The sequence below is a fragment of the Manis javanica genome, chromosome 5 (assembly GCF_040802235.1).
Source record: "Manis javanica isolate MJ-LG chromosome 5, MJ_LKY, whole genome shotgun sequence".
In the NCBI taxonomy this organism is placed as follows: Eukaryota; Metazoa; Chordata; class Mammalia; order Pholidota; family Manidae; genus Manis; species Manis javanica.
Genome location: NC_133160.1, coordinates 17469609 through 17487694, shown reverse-complemented (window position 1 = coordinate 17487694; position 18086 = coordinate 17469609). Strand labels below are relative to the sequence as shown.

General features: G+C 47.7%; 1 long non-coding RNA gene across 4 annotated transcripts in view; it reads right to left on the bottom strand.

Annotated features, from left to right (window-relative positions):
* Positions 1-17173, bottom strand: part of LOC108390437 (uncharacterized) — a 58631-nt gene extending 41458 nt beyond the window's left edge. For all 4 annotated transcript variants that reach the window (XR_012131342.1, XR_012131341.1, XR_012131346.1 and 1 more), the window contains exons 1-2: positions 16717-17173; positions 7084-7334 (exon numbers count right to left, since the gene is read on the bottom strand). This is a non-coding gene — a long non-coding RNA (uncharacterized lncRNA). The remainder of the gene's footprint in view (positions 1-7083; positions 7335-16716) is intronic.
* Positions 17174-18086: the final 913 nt, after the last annotated feature.

Here is an 18086-nt window from a genome sequence, read left to right as displayed (position 1 = left end):
GCTGCAGTGGGGATATGTCCTCTGCAGCCACCAAGCAGAATAATGAGGACTGCAAGGACTTAGATTTCTCTTTCCCCCCTTAGAGTCTGGGGTGACCACCCTTAAAATCTTTCTGCAATGACTAGCTGTGCTCATAGATGGGAGGCTAATTGTGACACTGGCCTTAACGCGCCTGCCGTCTTGACCTCACGCCTCTGCTCCTTGTCAGAGTGCGCACATTAGGCTCTTGTTTTCATCCCCGTGATGATGTTCTTCCTTAATTGAGGAGGACCACATTCCCACCAAGGGGACACATTTTTGGATGCTCCATCAAACAAGGGGGCATTCCTCACTTTGGGCAAAATCTAACAGCCTTGCATCTGCGGTCTTGGGGACTTGGACCCAAGATTGGCTGACAGCCAAGTATCTCCTCCTATTAACACTCAGCTTGGGCATCTGGCAGCTTGCCTACCTCAAAGTGAATCTATTAATTTATATTTTTAATCTATAAACATCTGGATCTAAAAAGCTCACCATAGGATTTGACACCCATATCCAGGAAACTTAGTCCTGGTGCACTACAGCCTCTGCTTGCCATGATCCTAGAAGGCACCTCAAGGTCTCATGCAAGTTAGAGTCCTTGCAACCACCCCAAAGATGCCCAAACGCCCCCAGATAAGCACACCACCAAGCACCAGGCCAACCGATGCTTAGACTCTCACAACCTGCCAGGCAACTGCTTTGGCACCAAATAATAATTGTTTGAATTTTGAGCCATTGAGACATTGAGGAAATAAAGCTGAGATAAAGTAGATGGTGGAAGCAGTTACCTAGCTTCTTCAAGTAGGAAGCACCTACAGCCATGCCTTTGTTAATCAGCCAGACACTTCAGTTTGCAGTGTGCTATTAGCCATCACCATTCCACTGCAATGTCAGTTGAGAGGATGAGGATTCAACATCTAATTTAGTAGCAGGAATGCACTGATATAAACAGAAGAGCAGAGTAATTGAGGACTGTCAGCCCTGCTAGCCATTAGGTGGGTCTTGAGAGAGATATCAATAAATCCCCAGAGAAGCTGATGCTTTGACAACATTCACGGCTGTCAGAAATGGGCCAGAAATGGGCCAACACACTCCTTCTCCTTGCGGAGCTCACAAGTGGGAGGAGAATGCAGCCAAGTTAGCACTTCAGTGGAGGGCATTGAAAATACAGCAGCCAAGAGCTATGGAGGCCCAAAAGAGGGTTGCAAACTCTATGAAATTTGAAAGACTTCAGAGAAGAGGTGACATTTGAGGTGGGCTTTGAAGGATAAGTAGAAGATCACTGAACAAATGAGAAGAGGACATTCAGAGAGGCAGCATAATGCAGTACTCAAAGCCATGGACTAGTAGAGTCACTCTGTGCGATTCTAGGTTAGGTCATTTACTACCGTTGTGACAGAGACAGGTTACTCTAATTGCTCCATGCCTCAGTCTCCCCATCCGCAAAATACAATTGCTCTGGTTATTAAATTAGATAATCTATGGCAAAGTACTTTACACAGTACCTGGGAACTAGCAAGCATCCAAGAAATGTCAGCCATTATCACTATGTGCAGAAGGAAAGGCATGAAAGAGATGAGCAAGTCAGCGTGGCTTGGGGCTTTAGGACAGAATGAAAGGTGGTAACTGCTCAGTTTAGGATTTGGGTATTTATCCCGTAGCCAGTGGGGAGAACCAAGCGGTTTCTGACCTGTATGCCACACTGGATTGAACTGGAGACCATAGCTTGAGCACCATGTTATGGTCCTGGAACACCAGAGAGGAACAATTGACCTTGGGGCTTGTAGAGGGGGATGGAAAGAAGGCGGGGGATTCTGAAGGTGTCAGGAGGTGGCACCAACTGGTTTTGGTGACTGTGATGGCCAGTTTTACCTGTCAAATTGGTTAGGCTACAGTTCCCAGTCATGTAATCAAACAGTAATCTACAAGTTGCTGTGAAGGTATTTTGTTGAAGTGATCGAAGTCCATAATTAGTTGACTTTATTAGGTGTGGAGATTGTTCTGTATAACTTCGGTGGGTCTGATTCAATCAGCTGAAAGGTCTCAAGAACAGAGCTAAGCTTTCTCTGAAGAAGAAATTCTGCTTGTAGGTAGCAGCCTCAGCCATGCCTGAGAGTAGCAGCCCACCCTATAAATGTCGGACTTGCCAAGCCAGTCCCCACCAACACATCAGCCAATTCCTTGCAATAAGTCTTAACGCCTATCTCCTACTAGTTCTACTGCTCTGGTTGAACTCTGACTTATACAGTAACTGATTAAAAGTAAGGGTAGAAGAAACCACATCAGTCCTAGAGATTCCTCACAAAGCCCTGGACATACGGTTCCTGCCTCATCCTTGTGCCAAAGTCCATAAAAATCTCCCTTTTATGCGGTTGCCTTTTCTGGACAAGGCAACATTCCTGCCTCAGTTGGCAACTCTATAGAGCAGATCACGGAAGTTCGGACTTATCAACTCTGACATATGGATCACGCTCCGGGGTTGAGTATTTTTGTTTTGTTTTGTTCCTAATATATAGAGTTTTATACGGTTTCTTTTATGTTAAGTTGACTCTTTGATCTCCCCAGGAAAAGCTTCTCCCCCCTGGAGTTTCTTTTAATCTACAAAAATCACTGACCACAGCTGCAGACAGGGAAGGGTTCTGCAAAGAGACCAGCTAAGCAGAGTGAGTGAGGGTGGACACAGAGAGATAACTGGGAACAACAGTGTGTTTCTCTTGTTTCTCTGAGGCCCCTGCAATATGTGTCGGGAGCTCTCTGCAGGCCTCCCAAAGCCCACGCTTCAGAATGCGTGGCTAACTAATGAGAAGGGGAGATAGAGTCTCTGATCATTGTGCCAGGCTTGTGTCAGACACAGACTGCTTTAATCCCGGCCGCAGCCTGGTCAGGTAAAGACCACTATCTGTACTTAGCAACTGGAGAAACCAAGACTCAGAGAGGGACTTAGGCTGGGTTCCCTGGAAGCAGACCCTAAGACAAAGCTTCCTTTTATTTGTATACAATTTTAAACCTAAAGGAAAGTTGCAATAGCAATATAAGAAACTCCTACATATCTTCTATCCAGACTTGCCAGTTGTTACGTTTTGGTCTACTGTCTTTGCTTTATTCTCCCTCCCTCTCTCTCTTTCTCTCTCTCTCTCTCTTTTATGAGTGGTTGGAAAGTAAGTTGGCGACATCCTGCAGCTTTACCACTATCTGTTTCAGTGTTTATGTCCTAAGACCAAGGACATTTTTTTACATGAAATTTAACACTGTTACAATACTATTACCTACACAGTCTATATTCAAATTTTGTCAATTGTCCCAATAATGTCTTTTATAAACTACTTCTTTTTCCCTTTTTCCTGGTTCAAGAGCCCACCCAGGATCATGCATTGTATTTAATCTCCATGTCTCTTTAGTCTCCTGGAAGCAGAAATTTCCCCTATGTCTTTTTTTGTCTTACTTGACCTTGACATTTTGGGAGAGTATTGGCCAGGCATCTTATAAAATGTCTATCCATTTTGGTTTATCTGAGACAAAGGTGGTTGATAGCATTCCCAGGAAGAAGTGGTGGGGTAGTGAGGAATGGGCCAGGGAGGAAAAGAGGTCAGCCTGGGGACACTCTGAAGCAAAGGTCCTTGGAGCCTGAGTCTGGCTCGGTCCCGCGGGGAATCTGCGCAAATAGTGTCGCACCTCAGAGTCGTCCTAATGGGGGGACAAGCTACAGAATGTATAACCCCTGCTCCCAGCAGTCGTTTCCAGTTTCCGCTCTCCAGGCACAAAGGCTAAGGAAGTTCCTGCAGCCAGAGGGCACACTTGCTGGCTGTTGGCTGGTATGTACAAAAATGGGAAAGGGATTTGGGAGAATGAAGTTGGCACGCTGACAGCACATGCTGCAAAGAGTTTGACTTCTCCAAGAATCGCACAGCTGATAAGGGTCAGAAGTCCAGCAAGCTCTGTGCCATGGACCCATGGTTCATTACCTCCTTGGGAAACTAAAATCAACCAGAAGCCTTGCATAATCCCACAGGCCAGAGAGACAATGTGTCAGGCATCACTATTTTGCTGGAGAAATAGGATATTAAAAAAAAATTAAAGCAGCATCACATTGTCTCTGTATTTTTGATTGTATGTTGTTAGTTTTTATTTTCTTACCTTCATTATTTTTAGATGTACAATGAGTTTATATTTACATGATGGTTAATAAGACAAAGGGCAAAAATGCAAAATATTCACGTGTCCACAGGGTGGTCAGATGGCTGGCTAGCAGCATCTGACACCCTGGGCTCTACCTGGGTCCAAGCCCTAGCTATGCCAATCACCAGCTGTGTCACCTCTCAGACTATCTGCTAGGCATCTGTAAGGGACAATAATAGTGCCAAGCCAGGAGGTTGGTTGAGAATTAGAGGAGACAAGGTTTTTAAAGGTCTTAACATAGTGCCTGATACAGGTGAGTCCTCTATAAATGTTAACGATTTTACTAACACTTTTGGTTGACCCAAGGGGTGTGGCAGGTCTGCCCTGCTCTCATCTGATTCACCTTTGTCCTCACCCCCTTTCACTCGCTGTTCAGCAGGGACCTGCCTGACACACCGTGATTGCCTGCAAAGCATGTCACAGGGGGTTTGACAAGAACAGTGTCATGTGTCAGTTGAGACAAAATTGGGGTCAGGGGATAGAACCCACAACACAAAGCTCTAAGTACATAGAAAAGTGGGCTGGTCACACCTGAGATGCGACCTCTTGTTCAGTCTTTAATCTCTTGATGAAGCATCAGCCCAAACACTGAAGACCACGTGGAAAAGCACAAAACCCCAGGCAGATGCTTCTGCTGCATGTCACTCCCCTCCTCGAGGCATCTCAGTAGCTCCCCATCATTTTACAACTAAAGAAGAATTCTATACAGGGTCTCAAGGCTCTTCCTGGGCCTCCCCTTCCTCCCCAGTGCCATCTGCCACCTCTTCCAGTGGTCACATATTCACAGCATTCTCCTACGGGCTGCTCCTCCGGAGCCACTTGCCTTTCCCAAACACACCAGGCAGGTTCACCCTTCTGTGTCTTTGCACAGTGTTTATTTTTCCTGTAAGAAACTTCCCTACTGTGGTAGGCAGGTGCTAAAATGACTCCCAGTGACCTGCCTTCTGATATCCTTGCCCTGGTATAACTCTTCCTTGTGAGTGTGGACTGGACCTAGTAACCTGCTTCTCCTGGGCAAAGTGATGGGATGTCACTTCTCAGATTAGGTTACAAAAAGACGCTGGCCTCTACCTTGTTAATCCTTTCTTGCTTTCTTGGTCTGTTGGAAACTCATTTCCATGTTGTAGAAAGACCCATGAGACAGGGAACTGGGGGAGGCCTCTGTCCCAGGAGGAGCTGAGGTGCCCCATCCAGCAGTGCATGAGGAATTGAATCCTGCCCATATCAACAGGAGGGAACTTGGAAAAGCAAACTCCCCCAGGTGAGCCTTCAGATGAAACCTGAGAACCAGTCAACACCCTAAATGCATCCTTGTGAGAGACCCTGAGCCAGTGGATTCAGGTAATACATGCTCTGACTCCTGACCCATAAGACTGTGAGGATAAATTTTTGGGTTTTACAGGTCTATGTTTGGGATAATTTGTTACCCAGTCATAGATAACTAATACATACACCTTTCAACCTGGCCAAGACACATTCATTACTCAGGTATTACTTGTCCTAGGAGGTCTTCTGTAGCTTCCTGCCCTTGACCTTGGCTGGGTTAGGTGTCCCTCCTGACTGGTGCCACAGTACCCTGTGTTTCTGCCATCACAGCTCCAAACACATTACACTAATTTCCTGGAAATTTGTCAGCCTCTCCCTCTGGAGTGTGAGTCCTTTGGAGCCTCAGACTCTGTCTCATTCATTTCTAGCCTCCTAACCAGCCCAGTACCTGACCTAAGAGCAACAATATCTAACATTTATTGGGCACTTACTGTATGTCAAGTCAATTTTGCCTTTCAAACTTCATCTCACCAAGTTTCCAACAAGCATTATTATGTCCATTGTATAATGAAACACTGAGGTTCAGAAAGGTTGCCCGCAGAGCTAATATATATGGCAGAACTAGATCTTGAACCCAGGCGGTGTGGCTCCAGAGTTCCAGTGGCCTGTAGGAAGCACTTGTTGACTGACCAACTGAAGACCTGCTGTGGGGCCATAGGACTGATGACGGACCCAATACAATCGGCCATTCGTGCATCTGCCACACAGAGGAGCGAGAGCCCAGGGAGTGTGGGAGATTGCTCAGGAACAGCAAAGTCAAGACTGAGAACAGCTGGCTTTGGATTTCCTGGAAAGCCTGGGCCAGAGGCCAAGACTGAATCCAGGGAGCAAAGTTGAATGACGAGGTTAGGTCAACAAGCCCGTGCTGAGCTGCCCAGGGATCAGTGTGCCTGAGCCAGGCAAGACCGCAACAGGGGCCTGGGGGTGGGAGTCAGACATCTGCAAGATCCAATCCTCTGAAAACTCATAAGTAGTTATCCATCTAATCAATGCCATTGAATTGATTGAGCGCCTACTGTGTGTCAGGTACTAAGGTGGAGGATATAGCAATATACGCACCAAACAAAAATCCTTGTCCTTGAGTTTGTGTCCTTGAGTGGGTTGGAGAGATGGGCAGTTAAAACAAATATGTATATTATAAAGTAGAAGGGTTTGAGTGCTATGTAGAAATAAAGTAAGAAATGGGGGGACATTAAAGAATAAGGCAATAAAGCCTGAGGGAAGATGGGGATGCATTCAGTGGGAAAATTATCACATGTGGAAAATGTAAAGAGCTGGGCAATCAATGTCAGCATTATGATTCCCACTGTGAGAAGGGGGCATGTCTCAATTTGTCCTAACGTTAATCAACAAGCTTTAGTGGTGTCCCCTATCTTTAGTATCAGGATTCAGTGAGTCAAGCTTATGAGTGGTAACCTGGGTTGGTTCCAGTGGCAAACAGATTTCCAAGCAATGAGGAGGATTCAGGTGGGTTATGGGCAGCCATAAAAATTAATAAGGTCTTCTTGTGAGTACAAAGTCCAGGGAGCAAGTGGATAGAAAGCTTAGAGTTCCACCTACCTAAGTCAGCGGGATACAGGCCGACAGCTGGGACTCTGTGTGATGGCAGAGACAGGCACAGGCTCTAATCCCATCAGGCAAGAGGTCTGCTGCTCAGGGGAGAGGAAGCAAAGCTGAGACTTGAAAATGGGCAATCAGATCGAGGCAAGGATGGTCAAGGGCTCCCCAGGGGTCTCGCTGGGTGCCCACCAGCCACACAAGTGACTCCAGCCCTCATGCAGGCTCAGCTGGGACCTCCAACAGCGGCCTCCCTGGTGAAGACAGACAACAGAAAGTAAAGCTGAGTTAGCAACTGGAGATGCCGTCCTGAATCCCTCTGGCCACATTCTGGAACAAGTGCCGTCAGGCGCTCTTAGGCTGACACTTTGCATCACGGTCAAGTCTAGAGCCCAGCCTCGTCCTTCTCCAGGCTGGACCTCCTCAGCCTCCCAGGCCGACCCCATGGAACTCGACTTTGACCCTCCTAGGTATGGTGCCAGAGTCACCACAGGTGCCAGGTTTGTTTTGGAAGTACATGGTGGCCTTTCCCTCCACTGTCCCTTTCTTGTCCTCAGCAGCCTCCAGGCGGACTTCCCAATGAGTACCTCCTAAGGGCGAGGCACTGTGATTGTGCGGTCCACAGAGCACCTGGACATAGGACCTACACTGTCCACTTTATGGACAAGGCAACCGCAGCTGCATGATAATAAGCACACTGACGAAGGAACCATGGATTCCATCCGGATTCAAACCGGGTCCCCGTGATTCCAACCCAGGCTCCCTCCATGAGTCCATGCCGCCTCCAGCCCACGTCCTCATCTGTGAAATGGATTCACTCATGCCTTCCTCGTGCAGTTGCCTTGTGATTTCAGTGAGACTCTGCAAAGCCCTCAGCACAGGACCTGGAACACTGAATGAGTGTTAGCCAGTGGTAGTAATAGAAGCGGCATCACCCCTTGGCCTTCCTGGGAAATTCTGCTCACGGCTTTGAGAAAAAAAAAAAACCAGGGCAAGAAGGAAATGGGCATCCTGGGAATCCTTAGCCCTTTCCTGCAAGAGGAACATGCTCCCCTCATACCTTCAACCAAGCAGGTGGTGCTCAGTGGTGAGAATCAGCACTGCACACAAGCCAGGAGCGTTTATTCAAGAATTAAAAGCCAGCCCATATATGGCCCTACTATTAAACTCCCTGTGGGTGAGCTGGGTTAACGATGGGCCCTCATGTGATAAGCCATTAATCTCCACGTGTAATGCAAGAGCCGTTCAACTTACTTCAGCCCTAATCTTGCATGAGTTACAGCCTCTTCTCTGATTCATAAAACAAATCAATCACACCTCCCAGGCTCTCATCTATTTATTACTGCTTTTTAAATGCTCGGCAAGGAGAGCATGGAGGATGTTGTCCATCCTTCCCCAGCTCAGCCGACCTCTTCACGCCAAGGGAAAATGGACTCCATGCCCCTCCTCAGGTCACAGGTCAAGGTTAGGTAAATTCTGAGGCTTACAGAGAACTGACGGTTTTGCATCTACAGCATCTGAAAGGAGCCTCCCTCTCACTCACCATAGGGGCTGGGAGCCTAGGCCTGACTGAGGGGCAGGCCTGGTCATCACCCACTTTCGTCTGGAAGGCTCATCAGTGTGTCGGATTTAAAGCATGGCCACAAAGTCTTTGACACTGTTTCCTCTGAACGTCCTTGGCACTGTTCCCACTGAGCGATGAAGCCTGTGCTCCCTCTCCTTGAATCTGGGTTGGCTCGTGACTCTTTCAATCCATAGGGAATGACAGACATAATGCCTTGTGCCTTCCAAGGCTTGTCATAAAATACCATGCAGTCTCCATCTCATTCTCTGGAACACTGTGCCACCATGTGAGGAACACACCAGAGTGCAAATGTGCAGTCCCCGCTGAATCCAGCTTCCGGCCATCCTGCCAAGACACCAGGTACATGAAAGGAGCCAATCAGGGTATCGGATTCTCCAGCGCCAATCAAGTGGCGTCCAGACCTTGCAGCCTTCCCAGCTGAGGTCTCAGACATAAGGATGCAGAGTCAAGCCATTTTTGTTTTGCCCTCTCCGAATTCCCAGCCTGCAGAATCCCCGAGCATAATGAAACAGTTGTGTTTGAAACCATGAAGCATGGGGTGGTTTGTTACCCAGCAATGGGAACTGTAACAGGTGTGTAGCTGTAACTGATCAAGAGGAAGGCACTCACTATGTGCCTGCTCTCTGCCAGTCACTTTGCGCATTTTAGTATTTCCACCAAAACCCTACAAGGTGGGTGTGACTGCCCCTACTCTGCAGAACTGGAAATGATGGTTCTGAAAGGCAGGGTTGCACAGCACAGCCAGTTCCCACCCAGGAGACAGACTCCAGCCCCCATCTGTTCTGCCCACGCTGACTGCTCACCTGAGTAAAGCAACTTTATCTGAGTTCCCTATGTATTTCAACTATTTTGCCAGAACTTTCCAACAGCTCAGGAGTTTGGTTTTGCATGTCTGAGTATTTCAGCTGTTTTGCCTGATTTTCTTGGTATTTTAGCCATTTTTACCTAAATAATCTATTGAAATTTGCCCATTGGGAGTGGGTGTGCTGAGAGCATGAGGGCTGTGGCTTCTTGACCACAAGTTCAGGAGCTAGACAGGGCTGGACACCCTACAACAGGCTCCCAAACTTGGGGCCTCAGGGAGGCTGGTAGTGGGAAGGGCCAGGAGTGTGAGGACCCCTGGGCCGGCCACTGAAGACTGTCCATGGGAGCGACCACAGGGCAGGTGGACCTCCCACATGGCCTCAAGAGTGCTGGAGGGCATAGCTCCTACCTTCCCCCTGGCAAGTGTTGGCTGCATTTCACTCCCCAGTCTTCCTGTAGGGAAGTTGCTCAAACACAGCTCTATATAAAACCAAGGTCCAGCCTCTTGGCCCTACACTGTGCAATCCCTGCAAGTGGAGGCCCCCAGAAAGGGGCTTTGGGTAGGCATCAGTGTGGCTGCCTGATCGTCATTCAGAGTGGAAGTGGGGGCAGCAGGACATGAGACTGGACTAGCAAGATGAAGATGGTGCTAACTCCAGTCATTAGGTGACAGCAGCTGAACTTGGACTCCAGATTCCCACCACCCTGCAGCCAGAGGAATCTGTTAAAATCAGTGAATCAGATCATATCCTGCTCCCACACCCCCTCCCCTGATTAAAGCCCTCTAACAGTTTCCTCTCACACGGGGGTGGGGGTGGGGAGGGAGGGGAAACACGCCCTCTTTGGCAGAGATTCCCAAACCAGCACGTGCTGTCAGTCACCTGAGGGGCCCCATGGGCCTGGGGTGCAGCTCGGGGATGCGCATTTCCAGCAGGCTCTCAGGTGACACTGGCACTGCCTATCTAGGGGCCACACTGTGAGGGCCATGGACCCACAGGAGCCAGTACGTTTTGTCTTATGCTTGCCGTTCCCCAGTCTAGCTTTGTGCCTTCCAAGGCTTGTCATGCCCATGCCACAAAAGGCCCCGCTGGGATCTATACACCCACCTGACTCTTTCCTGCTTTCAGAGCATTATTGTTCGGACGCCCCTTGCTCCCAGTCCCAGACCCCTTCTCATCCTCCAGGGTTCTCTTAATACCATCTCCAAGTGCAGCTTTCCCTCCCCACCCTGCCTAAGGACACCTCACCTGTTATTCCATCACTGCATCCTGCGTGCTTGCTTCTCAGCACTATCCAACATGCAGTGGCTTTATGGCTGTTTGTTGGGGTACCACTGTGGCGGGGAGGGTGAGCTTTTTCTATCTCCACCTTTAGATTGTAACCTGCCAACCAGGCTCTGTCTTAATCGCTACTGTCATCCCAGTACACTGCTCACTGTCACATAGTAGGTGCCCAAAAATGTGTTCAATAGGTGCATTGCCTTATTTCATTCGCATGACAACCCTGAGAGGAAGGGATTGTTAAACCCATTTTACAGATGAGGAAACAGGTCCAAAGAGGCGAAGTCATGTGTCCAAAGTCAAACAGCGAAGCACTGAACCCAAGTCTGTGGACTCTGAAAGTCTTAACTGACATTCTCTGCAGATCTTGGAAGGAGAATAGAGGGGCAGGGCTGCTGAGGGGAATGGTCTGGACGCGGGGTTCTGGAGAAGCAGAAGAGGCAGGCTAAGGAGCTAAGCAGGAATGGCAGCTGGCCCAGCCCCGGCCTCCCACTGCGGTTCAGGAAGCCGCTGTTCTGGAGCACTGAGGGGCTGTAGCAATTCTGCCTTTAGGTGTGAAGAGATTTCCACCCCCACCCTGCAGACTACCCTTTTCTGGTCTCTCATTGGTCTGGGCAGTAGGTGGAGCAGACCATGGGCCCCAGGAAGGGGCAAGGTTCAACGCAAAGGCCAATGCAGGGCATGAAGTGGGGTGAGCTGAGGCAGGTTAGGAACAGGGACACGAGAGAACATCACCGTGGGCTAAATCGGGTTCTAAAAGCCAAGGTTCCATAGTCAAGGTTCTTAAACCCCATGGTGCAGATTTCACAGCCGGTTGTGCAATGACCACTCAGGGTTGCTCCAAAGGGCGGTGGTCCAGAGGCCAGGCCCCCTTTGGGACTTCAGCTTGGTCTCATGCCCATGGCTGGGTGCTGTCTGGGCAGCAGTCATGAAAGTCCGGAAGACTTCCTGGAGACAGTGAAAGGAGGGAACCTACCAAAGAAACCTGTAGGGTAGAGGGAGGGAAGGAGGCATGGCCTCAGCCTCCGGCTCCCAGGTCTCAGCTTCAGCCCACAGGAATGGCAGAAATGGAGTAACAGGCTGTGAGTTCCTGGGGAAAGGAGGCCTCCCACAAGGGGCTGGTCAGAGACAGAGGCAATTGACAGGTGCACAGATAATGCCCAGAAGGTAGATACTCCCAGAAGACAGTGCATCTCTCTTGAGCAGCATGGAGTCCCCTTTCTCCCTGTGGACCAATCCAGAAGCCAGGCCTATGAACAAGCTGCTCTGGCCAAAGGCAAACAGGGCCTGTGAAAAAGACATTGCTCATTGTCTGTGTGCATGCATGCATGTACTTGTACAGAGGCACCTGTGTGCATGTACACATTCACAAAACAAGAGGAGGAGGAGGTGGGGGTGTGGACAGAAATTGCACCCAATTGACCCCAACAGTGGTCGGTAAGGAGCAAAGACCAGTCCAAATCTATCTCGAATCAATCCATTGGTATTTATTAAACATTACCATGTGCCAAGTATTGCTTTGGGCCCTTGGGACACAGTGGGAAGTGGTACAGACATGAGGCCCTGGCTTCATGATGCTGGGAGCAGAGTGGACAAAGCAGGTGACAAGTGTGCCTATTGGTGAGAGCACTAAACTGAATAAGGAGAAGGTACAGTACATTGCAGGAATGCCACCAGAGGGTTCCTCCAGACCGGGGCATCAGGGAGGCCTCCCTGAGGAGGAGAGATTCAAGAGGACAGCTGAACGATCAGTAGAGAATAAGGAGGAAAGTGGCAGGGGTGCAGGACAGAGGGATCAGAGTGTTTGTGGTGGAGAACAGAGAGCAAGAGAGAACAAGAGATGAAGCCAAGACAAATTAGAAAGAGTCTCGAAGAAATAAAAGTAGTAATTATTACTCTAAAGCACACACTCAAACTAGTTTAACAAAATGTTGCCTCAATTATATCTACCTTAATGAACAGATAAAAGCAGTTTGTAATTAGTTCTGTAATTGGTTATGTGAAAAGAGATGCTTCTCTGTGTTCCAAAGCATGTGGTCGTGCAGACAATTTATGAGAAAGGAGGTGCTTCCTCAAGTTCTACAGAACATCGTCCTAAAGAGCTGTCACATTCTCATGTCTTGTAGACATCTTCTCCTCACAGGCTAGATAAAGGTAGACTTTATCACAATCATCTGGGACTGGAGACCAAAAAATTAAGAAGAGTTTTTACTCCAGATGTGAGTGACTCTAGGTATAGCAGAGACTAGGAACAGTGTTCAAATCCCACTTCTTTCTCTCGCAGGCTCTGTTACCTTACCCTCTCTAAGACTACGTCTCTAATAGGGGATGTTAATGGTAACCACTTCATTGAGGTGTTATGAAAATTAAGCAAGGTCACATGCACAAAGTGCTGGGTGCATAGAAAACATTCAATAAAAGCTGCCTGCTCTGTGGACCCAAACACATTATGCTAATTTGCTCTTGCTGGTATAACAAATTACTACCAACTTAGTAGCTAAATAATACATATTTATTATCTTAGAGTTCTGTGGGTTAGAAGTCTGATGGGTCTCCCAGGGATTTAGTCAAGGTGTCTGCAGAGCTGTGCTCCTTTCCAGGGCCACTAGGAAAGAATCCAGTTTTTGCTTTTTCCAGCTCCTGCAGGTGGGCACATGTTTGTCTCACAGTCCTTCCATCTTCAAAGCCAACAATGTTGCCTATGTCTGACCCTTCTTCCCTATTCACATCTACCGCTGACTATAGCCAGGGAAGCCTCTCCAGTTTTAAGGATTTATGTATTTACACTGGGCCCACCCAGATAATTCAGGATAATCTCTCATTTCAAGGTCATTAACTAAATCACATTTGCAAAGTACCTTTTGTCTTATAAGGTAACATATCACCCGTTGCAGAAATTAGGATGTGAGCCTTCCTTTTAGAGGGCCGTTCTTCTGCTACCACACATGTATATATTACCCACAATCATTTTTTTGCAAAAAATTAATGCAATGCTAGTCCTCATTACTAAATACACCAACTCTTCTACTCTTCTCTTCCTGTGTCCTCTCCCACTTTCTTCGCTGTTTTTGCAAATGAGTTCCTCTCAATATCAGGTATCAGTTCATTGTGCAGTTACTTTTAAAATGTTGGACGCCCCTAGCCCCCTTCCTTTTGGAGGCACTCCCAGTCCACATGATGAAAACCACTTTAAAATATATTCACATCCTACACCAAGTGTAATTTTCACATTGCTATAAGAGTCAGACTGAGCTAGTTTTTATAATGTTATGTTTCATATACATTTAGTTAAATGTTCATTCTCATTCTCTGCAATTTTTTTTTTTTTTACTTATTCGGATCTGAGTGATTTCCATAGGTCCCTGAAAAGCTCATAGATCCACAGAAACTGTACCTTTCAGACTCGTGAATCAAAGGGCCCTAAATGAATGAATATTCTTCTGAGGCTGGGGAGCTGGAGAAGAAGAAAAGGGGAAAGAGGAAGAGAAAGAAGGCAAGAAGGGAGGCAGGAAGGAAGGAAAAGAGAAAGAAATAGAAATAAAGAAAGAAGGAAAAGAGAGGGAGGGCATTTGGTAAGGGGAGACGTGAGAATGCTTAATCTAGAGTGCAAAGAATACTTCGGGGTGCCTCTGTTCCTCTACAGTTGCACTTAAAAGTGTGTGAATATTTTGGGGTGTCCATTTTCCTGAAGGAAGGAACCATGACTTTCAGAAACCAAAGAAGCATTATTCTGAGATCAACATTTGCAAAACAATCCTTAGGAAGCACTGGAGCTCACTGGATTCTAAAATGAGACCCAGACCTGGTATGCATTCCACAACCTGTCCCTCCAGGGTGAAAAGATGGTGGAAAGGGTGGTCACCAGCTCCCAGCAGGAACCTCTTTAGGGCCTGTTTGAAGCTTGCTCCATAGGATTAAGGCTCAGGCTCCTGGCGACTTGCAGACTGACTATACACCTTCTCCCAGGGTAGAAAGAGCCGCTCCCCAGCCACACCTGTGGACATCCCTCCTTGTGGTTTGGCTGCCCTACAAAGATGAGCTATGACAAACCGCCCTTCCCCCAAGGCACCTGCAGCCCCTAAACAGTAACCCCAGAAAGTTTCAGTATCACACGGGGGCGACCAACGACCGAAATGGCAGGTAAACCTTCATCTTCCAGGACCCTGTATCCCCTCAAATGGACCCGCTAAGACATCATGAGCCCTGTCTGAATAAAGATCCCTGTCCCCTGCTGTAAAAGGGCCTCATTCTGCTCTGTCCGATTCCACCCACATGTAACCAGTGAGCATTTGAAATGCGGTTGGTCCAAATTGAGATGTGCTGAAAGTATAAAACACACAATGGATTTTCAACATTTTTAATGAAAAAAATATATAAAAATCTCAATAAATTTTATATTGATTACCTGTTGAAATGATGTTTTGGATAATTGGGTTAAGTGGAAGACATTGTTAAAATTCATTTCACCTGTTTCTTTTTTAAATATAGCTACTAGGAAATTTAAATTGCATATACAGCTTGCATTGTATTTCTACCATATACTCAGATCAAGCTTACTGTGCTCTGTATGACCATGTATGTCCCATAACCCGGGCCAGCTTTATGTGGCCACCATCACAGTCCAGTAGACCAGACCCCTTGGGCCCCCAGCCTCAGGAGCCTTGGGAAAACTTCCCCTGGACTTTATCACTAGGTCGGCAAGAGCTGACACCAGTCCCTGTGGTCCGGCCAGATTCACAGACCGGAGCTGGCTGCTCCCTGTCCCCTGTCCTAGCTCAACCCCTGAGCCTTGTGCCCAAATGAAGACATGGGCAGCATCCAGTGATGTGACGTCAGGCGCTGAAGCTAATCTCTTAACAGCAAGGGTCACCAAGGTAGGGTGACCCACTATCGTAGTTTGCCCTGGGCTGAGGGAGTCTCTGGGTAGGGGAACTCTGAGATTTAAAAATAGGTCAGTCCCAAGCAAACCGAAAGAGTTAGTTGGTCACCCTGGCACCAGGCATGCACATGAGACCTGGTTCTTGGGGACCCTAGATGTCTACCAGTCAGATGTCTGAGGATGAGAAGGGCACATAAAATTCCACCTGCTGTGGGCCTTACCTGTCACTGCCTCTCTGAACCAGGGCAAACCAAAATCCTCAAGCTGCACCCACTGAGGCAGCAGCAGGGAGAGGAGTGGGGGAGGTCCTGTGGCTATGCTTGGGATCAGTCTTTAAGCCCCTCCTTGGAGCTGCCACATGATTACCATTCAAGCTTCCAGGAACTGCCTGGGGGCAGGATCAGGGTTCCGAGTCATCTGGCTCACAGCCCTACCACAAGTCTGTCTTGGGCCAGGGGACCTGCCCACTCCCCCTCCTTCAGCTGGGCCATCAGTCACAAGCTGTGACCCCAGAAGATGCACGGTGGGACGGGTTTCCTACCTGTGGCTTTCTCTCTTGAATTCTGTGATGTACCCCCATTTTACATTAATCAGGCATTACCAGCTTCACGATCATCAATCTCTCAGTCTCCTTGAACACATACCAGCGTCTTCCACACAAGTCATAGGGGGAGGAGTGGGGAAGGAGCAGAAACACACACTCTTCCGCTTCCCTGTGGATTTGGAGATTAGGGAGGCTGATACCCAGGTGGGGAGAACAAGAGGAGTTCCATGCATCCATTCCAGTAGTCACTGTGCACCTCATATGCGGCAGGCACTGAGAAAGGTTCTGGAAATACAGCAGGAAACAAAGCCCCTGCCCTCATGAAGCTTACAGTCTCATACAGGAAACAAATGATAAAGAAGGCATAACGACAACAGCAAAAAAAAATCTTAGATGTGATGAGAGCTATGGAAGGAGAAGATCTGAGTGCTCAAGAACATATATCCGGGATCTAGGCTGGTCTGAGCAATCTTGGAGGACTTCCTTGAGGAGGTCACCTTTAAATCAAAACCCAAAAATGAGCAAAGAGTTAATTTACACTTACCTCTGTGCCCTGGACCTGTAAGAATGGAGACTCAATGAACAGATAGTGAATTCTAGAGGGGTCCCCGCATGTGCTTCTGGATTTGACTTCTTCTTGGCTAACACACTCAGGCTTCAGAGCAGGTACTAGGCTGTCCCCAGTCAGGACTGATTCTAGGAGCTGGGGTGGGAGTCCTTACAGGAGGAAACCAGGGCCCCCAGGCCTGGCTGAATAAGAAATAGCCCCAAGAAAGAGCACAGAGCTTAGACTAAGACTTTGGGTTCTGGAGTCCAACTAATCTGAATTTGAATTTCAGGATCACCACTCACCATTCTTGCATCACATCTCCACGTCTGTTTCCTCATCTGCACAATAGCACCTGTTTTATAAAGGTGTTCACATTACAAAAGACATACACGGAGAGAGCTGAACAAGGTGTACACTCTAAGTACTAGGTTAAAAAAAGGTGAGGTTTTCTGCTGGAAATTATTAGTGCTTCAGTAAAAAAAAAAAAAAAAAAAGATAACAAAGTGCTGTGGGAACTGACTCCCACCTATCATTTATCTTACAGTAACAATTATTTAAAAGAAACTGTAAAACTGGCATAACGCCACATCGTGTCTCAAAATATTGGAGCTGAGCCTCAAAGGGTGGATATTTGACTCCAGAGATCAAGGAGAGGTTTCCAGGCAGAGGAGTATGAAGAAAGGCACGAAGACCAGAAGGGGTGGGGCACGTGTAGGAGCAGCCCCAGGAGGGGAGATAGCAGAGAACTGGGGCTCAAGAGCTAGGCAGGGCGGCGTGGGAGGACGGCAAGGCAGTGCTAAGGAGCTGGGCTTCATCCTACAGGCAATGGCCCGGCTATTGAAGATTTCGGAGCTGGGGTCTGTGCGGACAGAATGGAGGTTGCCCGAGAAAGAAAAGCACAAGGCAAGGGATCACGAAGGAAGCTGCCTGAGCATCTAGAGTGAAGGTCAGCAAATTTCCTGTGACGGGCCATCCCCAACACCCCCATCAGTGGCTCACTCAGTGCTATTTCTTGGCATACACTATTCCCTCTGCCTGGAATTCCAACAAAGTTACTCCCCAAAATTAATCAAGTCATTCATTCATTCATTCATTCACTCAACTAGTATTTATCACTCTGTGTCAAGTTCATAATCCCTGCCCTCATGACATTGATGGTCCTATGCAAGAGTTGGCAAAATTTTTCTGTAAAGGGCTGGAGAGTCAATATTTCAGGTTTTGGGGGTCAAAGGGTCTTTGTCACAAATAGTTGACTCTGCTACTATAAAGCAAAGTCACTGGTGGATACTATATAAATGAATGAATCTGATTATGTTTCCATAAGACTTTACTTATATAAACAGGTAACAGGGCAAATTTGGCCC